Genomic DNA, 19,347 nt, shown 5'->3' with positions numbered 1-19,347 from the left:
GTCCCTCTCTGATGGAGTCTGGACCCATAAGCAAACTAACAAACCTTTCCTCCCAAAAGCTTCTTTCCCAGGTATGGAAAAATCGCCCATGGCCTAGACCATGCTGGAAAAGACGCCATGGTTCAAGATGTTGAAAAATATTGGGAAGCTGTAGGTTTCTCTACATATGCAGAGCAGTTCTGCAGGTGCTGTGCATTATGTCAAAAGTTTAATGTAGGAAAGGGCACCCAGGTAAGTCCCGCCATTACACCTAACCTAATGGGTCCATTCGAACACCTTCAAATGGACTTCATTGAATTAACACCATCAAAGGGTACCGATACTGTTAAGTAATTGTTGATGTGTTCTCCCGATGGGTGGAAGCTTTCCCTTCCAAACATGCAGATGCCAAACCTGTGGCAAAAGCTTTGATAAAGGAAATCATTCCTAGATGGGGAATACCACAGAAATTACAAACTGATAATGGCACCCACTAAATTCCATTATAAATGAATTAACCACCTGGCTCCAGATAAATGTGCATCATTATTGCAAATACCACCCCCAGAGTGGAGGTATTGTGGAACGATGCAATGGTACCTTGCAATCTAAATTGGCTAAAATCTGTGAGCAAACAAATTTAACTTGGCCTGATGCTCTGCCTCTGGCCTTGATGGGATTAAGGGGAAGAACACATTGGCAGTTAGGGCTGTCGCCATTCGAAATTCTGACCGGATGGACCATGCCAGTTGGCATGGTCATAGGTAATGTTACACTGCATACTGTGGACAATGATCTTCTTTCCAGTCTTACAGGTCTCCGAGCTTCTCTGAAGGAAGTCCACGAGCAGGTGAATCAGGCCTGGAGAACTAGTCCTCCATCAAAGGACTCCCCGATTCCATTAGGAACCTGGATTCTGGCTAGAGATACTCGAAGGAAACATTGGCATCACCCTCGTGGAGAGGACCGTTCCAAGTTCTGCTGTAGACACCACATGCTGTTAAAGTTGAGGGACTGCCTGCTTGGATTCACATCTCACATTGCAAAAGATGGCACCCTTGATTGTGGTCCTACTATGTCTTTCCATCCCCTTGTCGACTGCTCTGGTCACCTTGACTTTTCCTTTCGGAATCACCACATCAGTTCAGGTGGATTTCTGTTCTATTATTGACTGTGGGACTGATCGACAAATCCAGTGGAACTGGTCTGACAAATGTGTGTGTGTAACTGTTACAAACTCTGGATTCGAAGTAACTGTGACATGTGGGACTGGGTTTTGGCTAATACTGGAACTGATGACTGGGGTTTATTAACCCTATAAGGCCCAGAAGTATGGTCTGAAATATCGTTCTCTATTATAAAAGGACATGCCCCTCATGAATGTGCCGAATACCATTGTAACCCTTTGATCATTACTCTGAAGAACCCTTCTTTACATGATTCAGGAACCTATATTTTAGGGGCATATGTATCTGGAATAGATCCTCTAGGGAGATTTCAAATTAAGGTTGAGAACCCTGTTACTAACACCTCCCATTTCCCCACACACACACCTCTCTCCTACCCCTGGTCCAAACCCGCCCCTGTCAAGGTCATGAATATTTCCACCTCTTCTTCCACTTTTTCTATTGAAATTGGGTATGGGGATCAGAACCGTTGGCTGCAATGGGTATGATATTGGCTAGACAAGTGAATCAATCTGATTGCTATGCATGTGCTATAGCTAGGCCACATTTGGCCACTGTCCCTTTTCCTCTTTCTAACATATCTGATCCTACTGGCCTTCCTTGCCTACTTGCCCTTTTTATCTCTTCCTCTATTCCAATCGACTCTAATTACATTACACTTTCCCTTCTTTTTCCCCCTACTCTTCCCATGACTCCCCCGATGTTCCAGCCCGATGAAGGTATTTATACCTGTTTTTTAGAAACCTTACTTCCTCTCGTGGCACAAATGTTGGTAATATCCCATCCTCTTTTTGTTTCCAAACTTTTCCGATTAATTCTTCCTCTTTAGCTTCCAAATTATCAATTTTTCTGATTACTCAGAATACTGATATTTGGTGGATGTGCCATAGGTCTAAATTGCTTGACATCCTTCCACCTGACTGGACTGGCACTTCTGCTTTAATACAATTTGTTATGCCTTTCCGACTTTTCCCTTTAACTGCCTTCCATGTGTCGACCATGTTTGGCCGACATGTCAACCCCATTCTGTGGACCCTTCCCAGTTTTCCCTACATGGCCCTGGGGTGTATTTTGATTCCATTCGAGTCCCTCGTGGAGTCCCTGATAAGTTCAAGGCAAGGGACCAAGTTGTTGCCGAATTTGAGTCTATTTTTCCTCAGGTTACTATAAACAAAAATGTAGATTGGATTAATTACCTCTATTATAATCAACAAAGATTCTTAAATTTTACTAAAGAAGCTGTTGAAGGTATCCATGAGCAACTTGATAAAACATCCCTCATGACCTGGCAAAATCGATTGGCTTTAGATATGCTCTTGGCTGAGAAAGGAGGCGTTTGTGCTATGTTTGGTGATGCATGCTGTACCTATATCCCTAATAATACAGCTCCTGATGGATCAATCACCCGTGCTTTAGCTGATTTGACATGAACTAGCTACTAATTCTGGCATTTCTAATCCTTGGGACAAATGGTTTATGTCCACTTTTGGGTCCTGGGGCCAATGGCTTAAATCAGTTTTCATCTCTCTTACGGTTGCTTTAATTGTTCTCCTGCTTGTAGCTTGCTGTATTGTTCCCTTGATAAGATACATTGTATCCAAGTATTTTACTGCCTCAATGGCAAAGGCTTACTTTTTACACAAAGAAAAAATGCTTCAGATCAGCACAGCCACCCCACACTCCTCCGCCCACTCCACTCCATCCTCCTCTCCTACCCTTTCCTACTCAACTCTCCCTGATCAAATATTTTTGTTTGCTAAAAAAGGGGGGAATGTGGAAGACGAATGTTCTCTTCGTTCCCTTGTACTAATTCATGTCTGAGAAGTAAGCTTTACAAAACCATGTAATAGCATGCTTTGTTTTAGCAAACAGAAAAATGTTTGTGCAAAGGACTCAAGGTCTGAGCATTCCACACATGAGTCTGCCTTATCACGTTTTCCCTTAGCTTACATCTGAACGCCATAACAAAAGGAGCCAAGAAATCAAGTTGTACAAGGGGCGTTGAAGGGGCTAAAGGTTTGTGTATAATAAATGTGTTGACTGTTACATTTTATAATGATATTAAATTACGCATTCTAGGGGTATAAAACTGGACCCCACCCAACAGACGGGGTCAGAAGAGCCCTGACGCTGTCATGTATATTGGATTGTCTGCTTTTCTGAAACTCTTCTCACCGTGACTCTGAAAATAAAGCTGCTTTATAACCGCACCTGCTGTCGGGTCTGAGATTTCGTCCACACAAGGCAGCTGAAGCGCTGCATTATGGGATCTGTAGTTTATTGTGTTACCAGCGCTTCATATACCCGGGCTTTAATAACAATAATACAGTATATAAAATGATCTTGCGGGCCGGATATAATTACACGCCGGCCTTGAGTTTGACACATATGGACTAAATAGAACTTGAAAAGATATATTTTTTCAAATGTGATCGCGCAATTCAGATAGAGTTGACGCACACTACAGCCTGCATCCTCCCCTCGCTCTTACTTTTTTACCGTTCATCTAATGAATACACTGAGTATGGCTTTACCAAAACAATCATTGATGGCGAATAAAGTATCCATTATTCGAGTATGTAGATCAGGATATATATATATATATATATATATATATATATATATATATATATATATATATATATATATATATATATATATATATATATATATATATATATATATATATATATATATACCCGTATCGCAGTGGAGAAGTAGTGTGTTAAAAAGCTAGAAAAGAAAAGGGAACATTTTAAAATAACGTAACATGACTGTCAATATACAGTATTTGTTTTGTGAGTGTTACTGAGTGTTGCTGTCATCAAGGATTTGATTATCATTATTTCTTTCAATCAGGTTCGTATTTGTAGGATGTGTTGTGTTCAAGTTACATTCCGTGTTTGTCAATCGTTGTAAAGATGACAGGTTTCATTCATCGATTCGTTTCTTACTGCATCAATAAACAGCTCATCTTCTTCTCTATCTGAGACCTGACACACTGCATGCACGGGTTTTTTTTACACTGTCTTCCTTTAGCGGGACATTGACTTTTTCCAACGTGTGCTTTGTTTCCGCAGTAGCTGGATTTATGAATATGCTTGTATGTATTAGACGTTTCATATTTTTTGCTGCCTTTTCAATTGTGTAATTCGGTTTTTGTTCAGCGCTCTTTGGAACTGTTGCTTTTTATCTGTGCACTGCGTCAGTTCACGTGAGCCACTCGGTGTACATGCATCGAAGGTTCCCAGCTGTGCTGGTGCCATCTTGTGCTATGTCCGTGGCTGTATTTAATGTTACCTTAGTCCTGGCACTTAAAACTTTCTCTCGCAGTTTCGCTGAGTTTGTGCCAAACACCACCCTGACCATCTCATCTTTCTCTCCATAAACACAGTCCTTCACCCGTAAATATTTAGTGGGAGTTTGCTATTGGATTGCCGCTGACGGACGGCCGTATATGGGCAGGCACTAAATTACAAACGCCAGCGCAGCCTGTCTATGAACTTAATTTAAAGTGTAGGTTTACATCGTGCTTTGTTTCCGAAGTAGCAGAACTCATAAATATGGTTGTATATGTCACTCGCTCGCTTCTTATTGTTTCGCTGCCTTCTCAATTATATAATGCATGTTTTTGAGGTCTTCCTGGTTTTCTATGTACTGCGTGATTACGTGGGAGGCGTGATGATGTCACACGAAACTCCGCCCCCACGGCGTTGAAGCTCATCTCCATTACAGTAAATGGAGAAAAACTGCTTCCAGTTATGACCATTATGCGTAGAATTTCGATATAAAACCTGCCCAACTTTTGTAAGGAAGCTGTAAGGAATGAACCTGCCAAATTTCAGCCTTCCACCCACACGGGAAGTTGGAGAATTAGTGATGAATCAGTGAGTGAGTGAGTGAGTGAGGGCTTTGCCTTTTATTAGTATAGATATATATTTAAATTAGCAATATCATATGCACCTCTAATATCATATGATTTTGTGCATTCCCCTTAGAATTCCAGCACATTAGTGAAACATAACCTTTCTGTCTGAAGCCATGTACTTTGCTCACTAATACTCCTGTTCCTGCCATGCTTTGCTTAGCCTTTCTCTAAATAATCCCGTTCATCCATTTTCCAACCCACTGAATCCGAACACAGGGTCACAGGGGTCTGCTGGAGGCAATCCCAGCCAACACAGGGCACAAGGCAGGAACCAATCCTGGGCAGGGTGCCAGCCCAACGCAGGACACACACAAACACACACTAGGGCCAATTTAGAATCGCCAATCCACCTAACCGGCATGTCTTTGGACTGTGGGAGTAAACCGGAGTGCCCGGAGGAAACCCACGCAGACACGGGGAGAACATGCAAACTCCACGCAGGAAGGACCCGGGAAGCGAACCCGGGTCTCCTAATTGCGAGGCAGTAGTGTTACCACTGTGCCACCCTCTCTAAATAATTCCTTCCATTAATTCATCTGTGATGCATTTTAAGCTCACTGGTGTATAGATACATAGTTCTGCCAAGGAATATTTATTTCTTATTTTTCAGTTAATATGTATCTTCCCAGTTTGCAGTGACTTTAAAAATATGTGTCAAGGGTTTATATATGCACTCACTAATCTCCTTAGGCAGCTTAGGATAAATGTCATCTGGTTCTGGGGCCTCATGTATTAAACCTTGCTTAGAGTCCATAGTAAAATTTTGCTTACATTCAATAGTCAAAAATGGCATACACACACACACACAAAATAAAAATTAATCAACAATACATATACCACACAACCATGTATGGCTTATAAAACACTTTGAGTATTCATGATCTAATCACCACAAACATTTGGCTATGTTCCACAGTGATGATGCCTTTACTACAAACCATTGAAGAACACAAAAAATGAAAGAAACTTCAGTGAATGTGAACTTGAGGCATTACTGACTGAGGTGGAGAATTGCAGGAACACTGTGTTTGCTTGTCTCTCTCTGCCAGTCACAAATTAGGAGCGGCTGAGTGGAAAGAGCAGTAGCAATGTGCCATCATGCAGTGGTCAGACTGCTACCAGTACAAAACATTAATTGATGCATGCTATATGCATAGAACATTCTTATTGAAATTGTAAGATAAATCATTTTGTCAAGTAAATGTCAATGTTGCACTTTTGAATTGCTGTTGCATTGATGTCTTGAGGGACAGGGTCTGTCCATGTTTGTGTATGTTGTGCAGTACTGTACAAGCAATCATTATGTGGCAAACCTTTGTGGGACTATACATCACTGTTCTGCCAGACATGTTGAAACACAGCCATCTACCTTTTAAGGAAGTAACGATCCATTCTAACACCAGTCATTTGTGGGAGTGATTTTCATTATATCTACTCTCTTGTGGTGTTCCCACTATCACCTGAAAGAAACAATGTTGTTTAGAATGTACCAGACTTAATTGTAATCCTATTAGTTACACTTACTTACAAATATGCCAACCATCAAACACAGCATGACCCTGAAATCTGCTTACCACACTACTATTTGATTGAATAAAGGAATCATGGGTTCAGCCGGACCACTTCACAATGTTAGCCAGACACATTTGAGCATTGGTTGTATGTGAATTGAATGAAAGTACTTTCTGTTTACAAAAGCAAATTATTTTTGTGATGGTGTCTATATTGCTACATATGTGTAGTCAATTGCACCGATTATACTAGGAAAATCAGCAATCATTGCAAATTGCAATCTTGGCTTGCTCACCCTCAGGGTATGGAATTTGGATGTATCTGGGCATCTAGCATCTTAATTATATCATTCCATAAACATGGCATGACACGGCTCAGGGATGACTACAAGATGTCTGACATGCAGAAAAGTGCCTGTTGCCATATACACTATGGTTGTTAAAACCTGTAACAGCACAGGGATCACACGGTTTCTGCATGATGGTCTCTGTAATGTAGGTGCAAATTCAGCACACAACTTCAAGAGTGTCTAAATCGGTTCTCCCTGTAAACTTGTTTTAGACTCTCATTGGTGATATTCCCCAAGAGAGCTAATGCTGCCACTGCCAGTAATGTTGTACAACACACAGAACACCCTTTCTATAGAAAAAATAGATAGGCTACACACTAAGGCAATTAACATTAAGGATACGCATTAGGCGATATTACCAATGTTGAAGACAGCTGTATTGAGAAAACATGTCAGTTAACTGTGATGCAATTAGTTCAAGAACATCAGAATGTGAGAAATGCACAGAGAATTGAAAAATTTTGTTCACATTATTATCCTGCTGCCTGGAGTTGCTAAAATGCCAACACCAAAAAAGTCTATAAAAGACTTATGGAAAGTTAAACCTGCTGTAACTTTGTGTTTTACAAACTTTGACTTTTGCTAATAAATCACTTACATGCATTTCTGGGGGAAAGTAAGTTTTACACATGAGGCCCCTGGTGATTTTTTAGATTTCACACTGTTTAATGTAAGTAGTAGTTTTCCCTTACTGAGTATGTTACTAGTAGTCCCTGTTACTGCTGGAAGGTTATCAACTTCTTCGCCCATGAAAAAGTCAGAAAAATACAAGTTTAGAGCATTTGCTATTTTAATGTCAATATATTTTAATTCTCCCTCAGCATTTCTGATGCACAGAATCTCTTTAAGTCATCTTTAGCCCTTTCTACAATATTTCTCTCTGTATTTTAGCTCCTCTAATAATGGTTTTTAATGCTAGCTCTCTGTTGACTCCATTGTTGGCATTCTTGCTTTGATGGGTTCCAACTAGCCTTCTTCCATAATGCCATCACAGAAGGTACACTTTGGGTTCTGACCATGAGAATCTTTACAGTGTCCAGTACAGGATTGGATCCTACCTTGTAACAAAGGCTGCTAAGACAGGCTTCAGTTTCTGTACTGTATAGTGAAAAAATGTGTTTAGAAAATAAATGGAAGAAAGCATGGTTTAATATATTGTATACAAGTCTATCTGATGTTTTCCTGATGGCATAGCATCAACCCCTTCTTCTATCTGTTTGTGGCAGGTTTTATTTTATTCATTGCAAGCCCAAACCACCAGGTGAAGCAGGCAACTGGTATGGAAGATAAAAATTTATATATTAGCATAAATAGCCGTAAAAGTAATTAACAGCTTCTGAAACATTAGATTTTGCATAAATTAGAATGTCAAGCAAATAAGATATGTCAGGTCAATAGTTAAATAAAAGATATTAGTCATATTGCATTATTTTTAAGATTGAAGCAAAATTACCAATATTGGGAAAGGAAGGATAGAAAAGGAAGAGAATGATGCACAGAAACTATCGAGGACAGAAGAAGGGGGAATGTGAACACCTGTTGTTCAAAGGTTTGGAAGCAAGGAACTATACCAATGACATAATGCAGAAAAATGGCCATGGTAGGCGCATGAAAAGTCAGCTGGAATAATGAGTCAGCAGAAACAGCAAAGGCATTGATACAACAAGGTCAATCTTATGTAATGTATGGAAAATAAAAATACACTAGCATAAATAAATATAGAAATATAGTAATCCCTCCTCGATCGCGGGGGTTGCATTCCAGACCCCCCCGCGATAGGTGAAAATCCGCGAAGTAGAAACCATATGTTTGTATGGTTATTTTTATATATTTTAAGCCCTTATAAACTCTCCCACCCTGTTAACATTATTAGAGCCCTCTAGACATGAAATAACACCCTTTAGTCAAACGTTTAAACTGTGCTCCATTACAAGACAGATGACAGAGAATGTCAGAGAGCGCTCGCTAAGAAAAGCAAACAATCAAAAAATCAATACGTGCTTTTAAGTATACAGAAGCATCGCGATAAAGCGGCATTTTGTAGAGGAGCGTCCGTGTCCTCTGTGCAAACAGCCCCTCTGCTCACACCCCCTCCGCCAGGCAGAGAGAGTGAGAAAGATAGAGAGAAGCAAGCAAGCACCGCGCAGGAAGCATATCTTATAGCATTGAGGAGTTTGTAATATATGTAATATGTAATACATGCTCTGATTGGGTAGCTTCTAAGCCAACCGCCAATAGCATCCCTTGTATGAAATCAACTGGGCAATCAAACTGATGAAGCATGTAACCTAAATTAAAGACCCATTGTCCGCAGAAAGCGTGAACCAGCGAAAAATCTGTGATATATATTTAGATGTGCTTACATTTAAAATCCGCGATAGAGTGAAGCCGCGAAAGACGAAGCACGATATAGCGAGGGATTACTGTATGTAAGCATTATATACAGTGTGCAGAAATGAATGCAAATCAGGCATGCCACGCAAATGATTAAATAAAGGCACATGCCATATTTCTTTTTAATTAAAGCTTAGCTTTGGCCATTAATATAAAATAGCTTAAAAGCCAAGGAAGGGGAAATGATAAGAGAATGCCCAAAAATGGAAGAAGGGAACATCTGCTCAGCCTAGGCCAATCATAATAAGCAAAACAGAAAATAAAGTTGGACAATAGACAGTAAAAATACTGGAGGCCAACTGCAGAAGGAAGTCGGGAGATAATAATGGTTCCCATGAGAACTTAAAATATCGACTGGACAGGTGCAGAGGGGAGTCAGAGAGAACAGCGAATGAGCTAATTTGAGCGAGGTTGGAGTGATAAGAAATTATTATATAAACTTTGATTTCTGAACTGTTCGGGGCTCAATCTGATTTGGCCAAATTGGGTTGAGTCCGTGTTATTGTTTTATTGCAATAAAGCTGTAAACTCTGTTTTCCTGTCCTCTGAGTTCCTAATAGCCTTCATTTCAGGTAAAAGCTCTTTGGAGACAATTTTTCGCCACGACACTGGCAAACTCTAATGCTAATGCTATTGTTCAGAATTCCTTTACCTCATATCTGTATTGAGTTCCTAGAATATACGGGAACAAGATAATCTCACTTTGGAAGACAGTCGGTAAAGTGCTTTGGTTTAGAGCAGGGGTGTCCTACTCCTGTCCCGGTGAGCCGCAGTGGCTGCAGGTTTTCATTCTTAATCTTCTTAATTAGTGAGCCATGTTTGCTGCTGATTAACTTGTTTTGCCTTAGTTTTAATTGACGTGACTCAGACCCCTTAGCTATTTATTTTTCCTTAATGAGCAGCCAAACAATAATGAGATAAAAAAATAACCCACCACATGATGAGCTAACCTGAAAATAAAGAAAGGAGAAGGTCTCGGTCATGTTGGTCTGCTCAGGTCACCAAAACATCTTGATGGTGGTCTTAGAAAAAACATAAAATTAGCAATCTGCTGTGGCAGAATGAGAGCAGCAACAAGTCATGATAGTCCATAATGGCTTTAATTAACTGCAAGAATTGACTTCTCATTAAGAAACTGGTTGGAGTGAAATTGGCTGGAGTTTAACATTCAAGTTTAGCTGGTCATCTTTTGGCTCTTTTCACATCTCATTACTGCATGGCTGCCATTTAATGAAGATATAAATCAATTCAGAGGACTGAATCCTTAAAAACAGGACTATTAAAATAAAGAGGAAAAATTAATAAGCAGTGAAAACTGCTTGCTGATCAGGAAAAGGTTTAGAATGAAAACCTGCAGCCACAGTAGTTAGAGAAGTTTCCGCAATCCAAATATCTTCATTTTAAAAGTTTTAGTAAAATTCAGAACAAAACAGTGCACATAATAATAGAGAAAAATTGATATTACAAGGAAAAAAAGTTATTGTTTAAAGAAAGATCTGTTTAAGTCTTACTTACCTTGTTTGATATTTCTATAAGGTTGGTCATAGAAGAGTAGAAGAGTAACAATTTCCTAACTTAATTAACACTCTGTTTTATAGATATACTGTAGCTAAGAAAGTTGTAATTCATGTTAACTTATGGGAGGTAAAAGACTATAACATAATGTAAGTAATTATGAGAAACTGATACTCTGATGAAATTAAGCAGACACTCATGTGAATTTAACATTAACTTTCTAAGATTGGCTCTTACATGCACAAAAGGCAGAGAATGGCTGATAAACCTAAATGGTGCACAAAGCAGCTGGCAGTGTCCATAAAGCCGGGGCTTGCCACTTTAATTTCCTGCAACCATCACTTACAAAAAATTGCTTCTTGTCCATTATTTATTTTTGGTTTATCTGTTAAATGCTCTGTTGTCAGACTTTATTAAATGTGTATTACTTTTTGATGAGCAAGTAAAATGTAATCCTACTACCACTCTGCATCTGTTTTTTTTTTTATAGAGTTTTTTTTAGGACTAATGATTGCTATATTTCAGCCAAGGTCACATCCCTGGCTAAATCTTTTTGTTATCTTTTAAAAATTGTTTTGTATATAGTAGTATTCATTATGTTTTTCTTTTTATTGGATACTAGCTGTCCCCCTCAGGTCCTCCCGCATGTAAGGAAACTGGACACACTTTAAAAATCAATAAACAAACAGGGATCACTAGCTAAGCAGAGGCAAGGTATGCTCCAAACGGTGGCCAGAGATAGACTGATTCGAACGGAGGCAGGCGCATAACTGAAGAGGGCCCTACCCAGCTCCCCACTCCTGATGTCACACTTCTCCCTCCCCCTGTCCTGCAGCCTCTGCCTCAGATTAGCATGAATAAATTGCTTCTGCAAGCAAAGTATGTATCTTAGCACGATGAGAGAAGTTGCAAAATAACTGGAATGTTCAAGCAAATTATAGAAAAAAAAAACATATCTAAATCTGTTAAGTAGCTCTCTAGTTTTGCTAGCTTTTCTGAGGCAGTATAAATTCCAAGGCTGGCATGTGAGTGAGGAAGGCCCCGCCTGGTTCTCCACTCCTGATGTCATGCTTCCCTGTCCCCTCGGCCTGCAGCCTCTGTCTCAGATTAGCATGAATAAATCATTCCTGCAAGCAATCCGTGATACTTAGCGCAATGACAGAAGTCACAGAATCAACTAGAATGTTCAAAGACATTATAGAAAAAAACCCAATCTAAATCCCGTTAAGCAGTTCTCTCGTGAAAAGCGGACAGACATACAGACAGCCAGATGTTGGATTTTATACATTGTCACAGGCAGCTGGGGGCCAGACCCAGCTGGGACGCCTGGAAGGCTCGGGAGGTGGCATATACGTACGGCCACGAGGGGGTAACTGCAGAACACAGGAGAGGAGCAGGGAGGCTCAAGCCTGTTGGGGCCTGTGGCCACCGCCAGGGGGCGTCCCGAGCCTCATGGAGCCCTGGAAACATTTACCTCCGCCACACCCAGGAAGATGGAAGAAGAACCTTCCAGGGATGCCCGGAGTGCTTCTAGGTGCAAGAGCAGCACTTCCGCCATACGAGGAAGTGGTACTGGAAGAGCGTCATCAAGCACCTGGAGCACATCCCTAAAATCTGGGAGCTAGAATCGGGAGTGGTAGCAGGACGAAGTTCCTGTGGAGAAAGGAAAGGCGGCCCATGGACAGTGAGAGAAAGGCCTGGATTAGGGGTGATTAGTGCTGGGAGCACTGTGTGCTGTGCAGGACTGTGTTAGGAGAACTGTAAATAAATGTGTGTGTTTTATAAAGATGTGGCCTCAGTCTGGTGGTGTCTGGGCATGTCTCACAATATAGAGACTAGCTTCAGAAGAAATTTAAACATATTTGATATCTCTTGCCTTATGGGTTCCCTTCAACATTCCTTCCGTTTGCCTCAGCCTCTGTTGCTCAGTGCATCCTGTCTTGATTGTGATCAATTGTGTCATTTTGAGGCATCCTGTTTGCTAGCTGTCCGCTTTCTGACTACCAATGGTAGGCAGGCCCCATTACCCACTGTGAAAACATCATTTGTATTCTTGTGAACACTTCCCGTGTCTGAAAGCGAGATTGGTTGTGCATCATTATTATTGAGCCAATTGAAGTGTAGCTTCATTAGACATCAATGGCACTTCAGAATATGCTTTGTTTTCAGTGCAGCAGCAAAGCTAGATGTTTATTGGACAAATGCTTCAAAATGTCATTTCCAGAAAAGCTCAGCGTATCTGGGAGTAAAGGGGGAAGTGGTCTGGTTGTGATGCTGGACTGCTGCATGATGATTGGAGGAACTGTCAAAGGGGCTGGACCTCTTTTTGTTTGACTGCATTGGGATTGGAGCATTTCAATTTTTCATTTTTGGCACGTGAAGTCATGAGACAAGCTGCCTTTCCTAGTTTGTTATTTGCTAGCAATATAGCCCACTATTTTCATTTATACATATTCTTCTGTAAATAAAATCATAAATAGAGCATTCTTAAGTATCGTCTTTGTTTCAGTAAAGTTCATTCATTTATTTTAAACTAGGTCACAGAGGGGGGGGAACTTGCCAGCCAGCTAGCTATGCATAATAGCAGACATTTCTAATATTATTGACGTGATTTTGGTGAAACCATTTGATAGTCTTCCTTATGCGGAGACACTCAGAATTAAACAGCAGGGCAGATAAACGTTGATTTGCTTCAAAAGTCAGGGAAAAATAACCCTTTTCAACTCTTCTGGTATGACAAGGTGAGACGGCTGACTGGAAGTGCTGTGACAAAGTGAATGCCTCTTAATAAAACCATCCCTAGTTGTTTGGCCAAAACTGGTTTTGGGGGTCTGGCTAATTTTGACAGGGTATACAAAAGACTTGGGAAAAGCAATGAATATATGAGTTCATACGCACGGTTAAGATGTCTTGGCAGGGTCAGAGTAGACCATGCAATTAATGATAGTGTTCGCATTCAGGTGGCAAATCACAATAAAACAGGGCCTTTCTTAACCACCTAACTGACATTACTTCACTGCTTGGCCATCAAGAGGTGGCATTCAGAGGGCATGATGAGGGTAGTGAATCTGCTAACAAGGAGAATTACAGAGAATTCACCGAAACATTTTCCAAATATGATTCTGTCTTGGCCACACACTTCCAGTCATCATTGTGTTTTCTGGCATGTCCTATTCCATTCAAAATGATGTGATTTCTACTATTGCAGCCTCTGTTTTTGATGAATTCAAAGGTCAGGTTCAAATTGCCTTCCTTTTTGCATTCAGGTAGATGAGACATTTCATCTCATATCATAGTCTGATACAGTGGTGTGAAAAACTATTTGCCCCCTTCCTGATTTCTTATTCTTTTTCATGTTTGTCACACAAAATGTTTCTGATCATCAAACACATTTAACCATTAGTCAAATATAACACAAGTAAACACAAAATGCAGTTTTTAAATGATGGTTTTTATTATTTAGGGAGAAAAAAAAATCCAAACCTACATGGCCCTGTGTGAAAAAGTAATTGCCCCCTGAACCTAATAACTGGTTGGGCCACCCTTAGCAGCAATAACTGCAATCAAGCGTTTGCAATAACTTGCAATGAGTCTTTTACAGCGCTCTGGAGGAATTTTGGCCCACTCATCTTTGCAGAATTGTTGTAATTCAGCTTTATTTGAGGGTTTTCTAGCATGAAACGCCTTTTTAAGGTCATGCCATAGCATCTCAATTGGATTCAGGTCAGGACTTTGACTAGGCCACTCCAAAGTCTTCATTTTGTTTTTCTTCAGCCATTCAGAGATGGATTTGCTGGTGTGTTTTGGGTCATTGTCCTGTTGCAGCACCCAAGATCGCTTCAGCTTGAGTTGACGAACAGATGGCCGGACATTCTCCTTCAGGATTTTTTGGTAGACAGTAGAATTCATGGTTCCATCTATCACAGCAAGCCTTCCAGGCCCTGAAGCAGCAAAACAACCCCAGACCATCACACTACCACCACCATATTTTACTGTTGGTATGATGTTCTTTTCTGAAATGCTGTGTTCCTTTTACGCCAGATGTAACGGGACATTTGCCTTCCAAAAAGTTCAACTTTTGTCTCATCAGTCCACAAGGTATTTTCCCAAAAGTCTTGGCAATCATTGAGATGTTTCTTAGCAAAATTGAGACGAGCCCTAATGTTCTTTTGCTTAACAGTGGTTTGCGTCTTGGAAATCTGCCATGCAGGCCGTTTTTGCCCAGTCTCTTTCTTATGGTGGAGTCGTGAACACTGACCTTAATTGAGGCAAGTGAGGCCTGCAGTTCTTTAGACGTTGTCCTGGGGTCTTTTGTGACCTCTCGGATGAGTCGCCTCTGCGCTCTTGGGGTAAATTTGGTCGGCCGGCCACTCCTGGGAAGGTTCACCACTGTTCCATGTTTTTTCCAATTGTGGATAATGGCTCTCACTGTGGTTCGCTGGAGTCCCAAAGCTTTAGAAATGACTTTATAACCTTTACCAGACTGATAGATCTCAATTACTTCTGTTCTCATTTGTTGCCGAATTTCTTTGGATCTTGGCATGATGTCTAGCTTTTGAGGTGCTTTTGGTCTACTTCTCTGTGTCAGGCAGCTCCTATTGAAGTGATTTCTTGATTGAAACAGGTGTGGCAGTAATCAGGCCTGGGGGGGCTACGGAAATTGAACTCAGGTGTGATACACCACAGTTAGGTTATTTTTGAACAAGGGGGCAATTACTTTTTCACACAGGGCCATGTAGGTTTGGATTTTTTTCCTCCCTAAATAATAAAAACCATCATTTAAAAACTGCATTTTGTGTTTACTTGTGTTATATTTGACTAATGGTTAAATGTGTTTGATGATCAGAAACATTTTGTGTGACAAACATGCAAAAGAATAAGAAATCAGGAAGGGGGCAAATAGTTTTTCACACCACTGTATGTCGATACTGCAACTCAAAATCAGGAGCGATTTATTGCATTTTTTGATATTTCGGCGGGGCGAGATTCCCAGTCTGTCTTTGATGTTTTAAATAAAAACATGCAGTGCTACAAGTACAAAGAATAACTTGTGGCCCAAACCTATGATGGGGCTGCTGTCATGGCTTCCTCTTTGAATCGACTTCAGGCTAAAGTTAAAGCAATAGCCCTCAATGCAATGTTTGTACACTGCTATGCATACAGACTGAATCTGGTGTTGTCTCGGGGGCAAAATGCTTGTCTGAATCCAGAATGTTTTTTGCATTTCTCTCTGGGCTTGCCAAATTTTTTACTAAATCTACTAAGACGATGTCTGCAGGGTGTTCAGGGTTGCCCAGAAATGCTCCTTCTCAGTAGAACTTTACATCACGAATAGTGAGCACTGTGGCAAACAACTATGATGAGCTCCTGCAGACTTTGAAAAGATTATCGAGGATGAGACCATAGCAGATAAGGATACACTCAATGCTGGAAAAGGCTTCTTGAGGACACTGGAGGATTCTGTCTCCATGTTGAGCACATATGAACAAATCTTCTCAGTAACTGATATGGTCTTTGACATTGTGTGCTGCATAAGGCTCTGGATTTTCTTAATTACAAACAAAGAATTTAGAGTCTTTTTGCTTTTGCAAAGAAGAAGTGGTCAGAGGAGGTTTTCAAAGCTGTTTATTCATAAACTACATAATGTATGAAGCCTGAAGTCCAAATAACAAAGAAACATTTTCACAAAAGGTTCAAATGTAACACAATTGCGCTTTTATTCAAAAATATAACTGCAGAAACAAAAAGCCGCCTTAATATGCGACATTGACAGCTGTAATAACTTCCTCCGTAGTGCAATAGAATCAGTTCTCGCCTTGGAATCAAAAGGTCACGAGTTCGATCCTACACCACTCCGTTTTGAGAAGTAAACTGCTCTTAGTCTTACTATTTTAGAATAAAAGCATACATTTGATTTCAGTCTGTAACAGCCGGTGTAATTTATGATCCTTGTAAAGGTTAGCTTTTTTTTTTTTAATTCACTTTTCATTCTCTCAGTCGCGTTCAGAATCAATCCATACAACCCCATCTGACACGGCTGTTTTCACTAAAGACGCGCTATAGCTCTGCAGTGTACCACGATGCATACTATCCCCCCCCCTCCAGGTTGCTGACACACAAACGCTGGCGATGCTGCCTTCTTCGTATCTCACCGTCACTTGATTTTCTTTTTATTCAGTTTTATTGAGTGTTCCTGTCAGTCCCCGCATGTTGCTGTATGCTGTTTGTTTTGTACTCCAGGACATGCAGAGGAGAGAACTGTAAAGAGCAGTAACTTCAGCGCTATATGCAATTATCAGACACTCCCCATCTGCCCATGTCGTTCAAACACAGGAACATATATTGGTGTAAAAGTATAACAAAAGTGCATTTTTATTCAAGTGCACTTTTTCCATCGCCTTTTCCTGTAAGAAGCAATGTACACACTTCTCTCTATGCTGTGGTTTCTATTACACACCTGAAAGAAAGAGACAATATATGTGAAAATATAATCGCACTAATGCAATATTATTTGAAAACGAACAGCGTCAGATCGGGTGTGAATTTATGCAGTAACTGGAAATTCTGTGATGTGGGACCTTCCCCCAGGGAAGAAAGTACAGTGTCAGGTGCTCATTCAGTGCTCATTCAGGGCTCACTGCACCAGCTGTCACAGACCGAAATCAAATGTATGCTTTTATTCTAAAATAGTAAGACTAAGAGCAATTTACTTCTCAAAACGGAGTTGCACAGAATCGAACTCGTGACCTTTTGTTTCCCAAGCGGGAACTGATTCTATTGAACCACGGAGGCAGTTACGATAAATGGCTGTCAATGTCACATGTTAAGGCGGCTTTTTGTTTCTGCAGTTATATTTTTGAATAAAAGCGCAATTGTTGTGTTATTCTTGTGAAAATATTTCTTTGATATTCGGACTTCAGGCTTCATACATTATATAGTTTATGCCTACATTTTGTCATCTACTACTAGAATATAAAAAACGTTTCTGTTTTAACAATGTGTTGACACAGATTACTGTAGAAACGGAACAGACATGAACTGCGTGTGTTCCAAATAACGATCTATTATTTCCACTCTAAAACTCCACTTCACTCCCAGATACTCAATCAAGGCATGGGCTGAGAGAAGTTCGTGCACGTTCCAAATTGGTGTAGGGATGGAATAGCCAGCTGCTCCTAGCTTCTCTTTATCAGCACATTTAGAGGACAAAGGACGCTGGCGGAGAGGTGTGAAGGGATTTAAGAAGCAATTTAAGGTGGGATGGAATTACGAGTTTTTTCGTAGGCTCTGGTAATTCTAGTGTTAAGCTGTGTGATTTTTGGTGTTTTTTTAAAGATATGGAGTTGGTTAGTGTCATGCCAGAGCTATGTAAACTATTGTCTTTAGTGACAACAATTGGAGCTACAGTACATCATGTCACAGAAGGCTGGGGTTCTTACCCGGCCGGGATGCCTAGAAGGTCCGGAAGGTGGCAGTAAAAGCTTCCGGGTCAGGAGGACACAACCGCCCTGGAGCAGGAGAGGACCACGGGAGAGGAGGAGAGACTTTCCAACTCGTTGGGACCTGTGGAGAACATTACTTCCGCCACGCTTGGCAAGATGGCAGAGGAACCTGCCAGGGACGCCCGGAGTGCTTCCGGGTCAAAGGGCAGCACTTCCGCCACACCAGGAAGTGCTGCTAGAAGGTCGTCATCAGCCACCTGGAGCACATCCGGGCGGGAATAAAAGGCGCCGCCTCCCAGCAATCTGGGAGCTAGAGTCGGGAGTGGGAGCAGGACAAAGCTCCCAGGAGGAGATTGGTGGCGAAGGACTGAGTTATTGAAGAGTTCATTGTGGGAGATTATTGCTTTGTGTCGTGTTTGGGACTGTGTTTATTAATGTTTAATAAACATGTGACTTTTATAAAGATGTGGTCTCCGACTGGTGGTGTCCGGACAAGTCTCACAATCAGCAAGTATAGAGAGGAGCTTCAGCTGTTAAGAACGTGTCAATCCAAAACAGAAAGGGCCAAAACCATTTAAGTAACCTTGCTCTGCTGGCCAAACTGGAAAACTGGTCATATCTCTGGAAAAGACTCCCAGTTGGTATGACAGGGCCACTGGATATTTTCTGCAAAAAGAAAGGATGGCAGAATTTACATTTAAATAACAGGATGCAAAAATTGACTCATTTTATGATGTAGGCCTAAAATGTGATTCATTCACCAGCCGCCAATGTTAGTGACCAAATGTCGCTAGGTATGCTATTTGCTTTGTTGCCCATTTTTTGTAACAAAATTTAAACAAAAATCACAATCAGAAATTGTATTTTGCACCCCAACGTATTGTGTTATCATCCTTACTACTGAGCTACCAAACTGACCAATTAGATTGCTCAGAAGGACTGGACACACACACAAACACAGACAGAAGTGTTTTATTATACAGTAGATGCAGTACAGGAGGCTGAGTAGACTGACAACATCAGCCTTAACAAGGAGGTAAT

The sequence above is a fragment of the Polypterus senegalus genome, chromosome 11 (genome assembly GCF_016835505.1).
Source record: "Polypterus senegalus isolate Bchr_013 chromosome 11, ASM1683550v1, whole genome shotgun sequence".
Taxonomy (NCBI): Eukaryota; Metazoa; Chordata; class Cladistia; order Polypteriformes; family Polypteridae; genus Polypterus; species Polypterus senegalus.
This window is presented reverse-complemented; position numbering follows the sequence as displayed.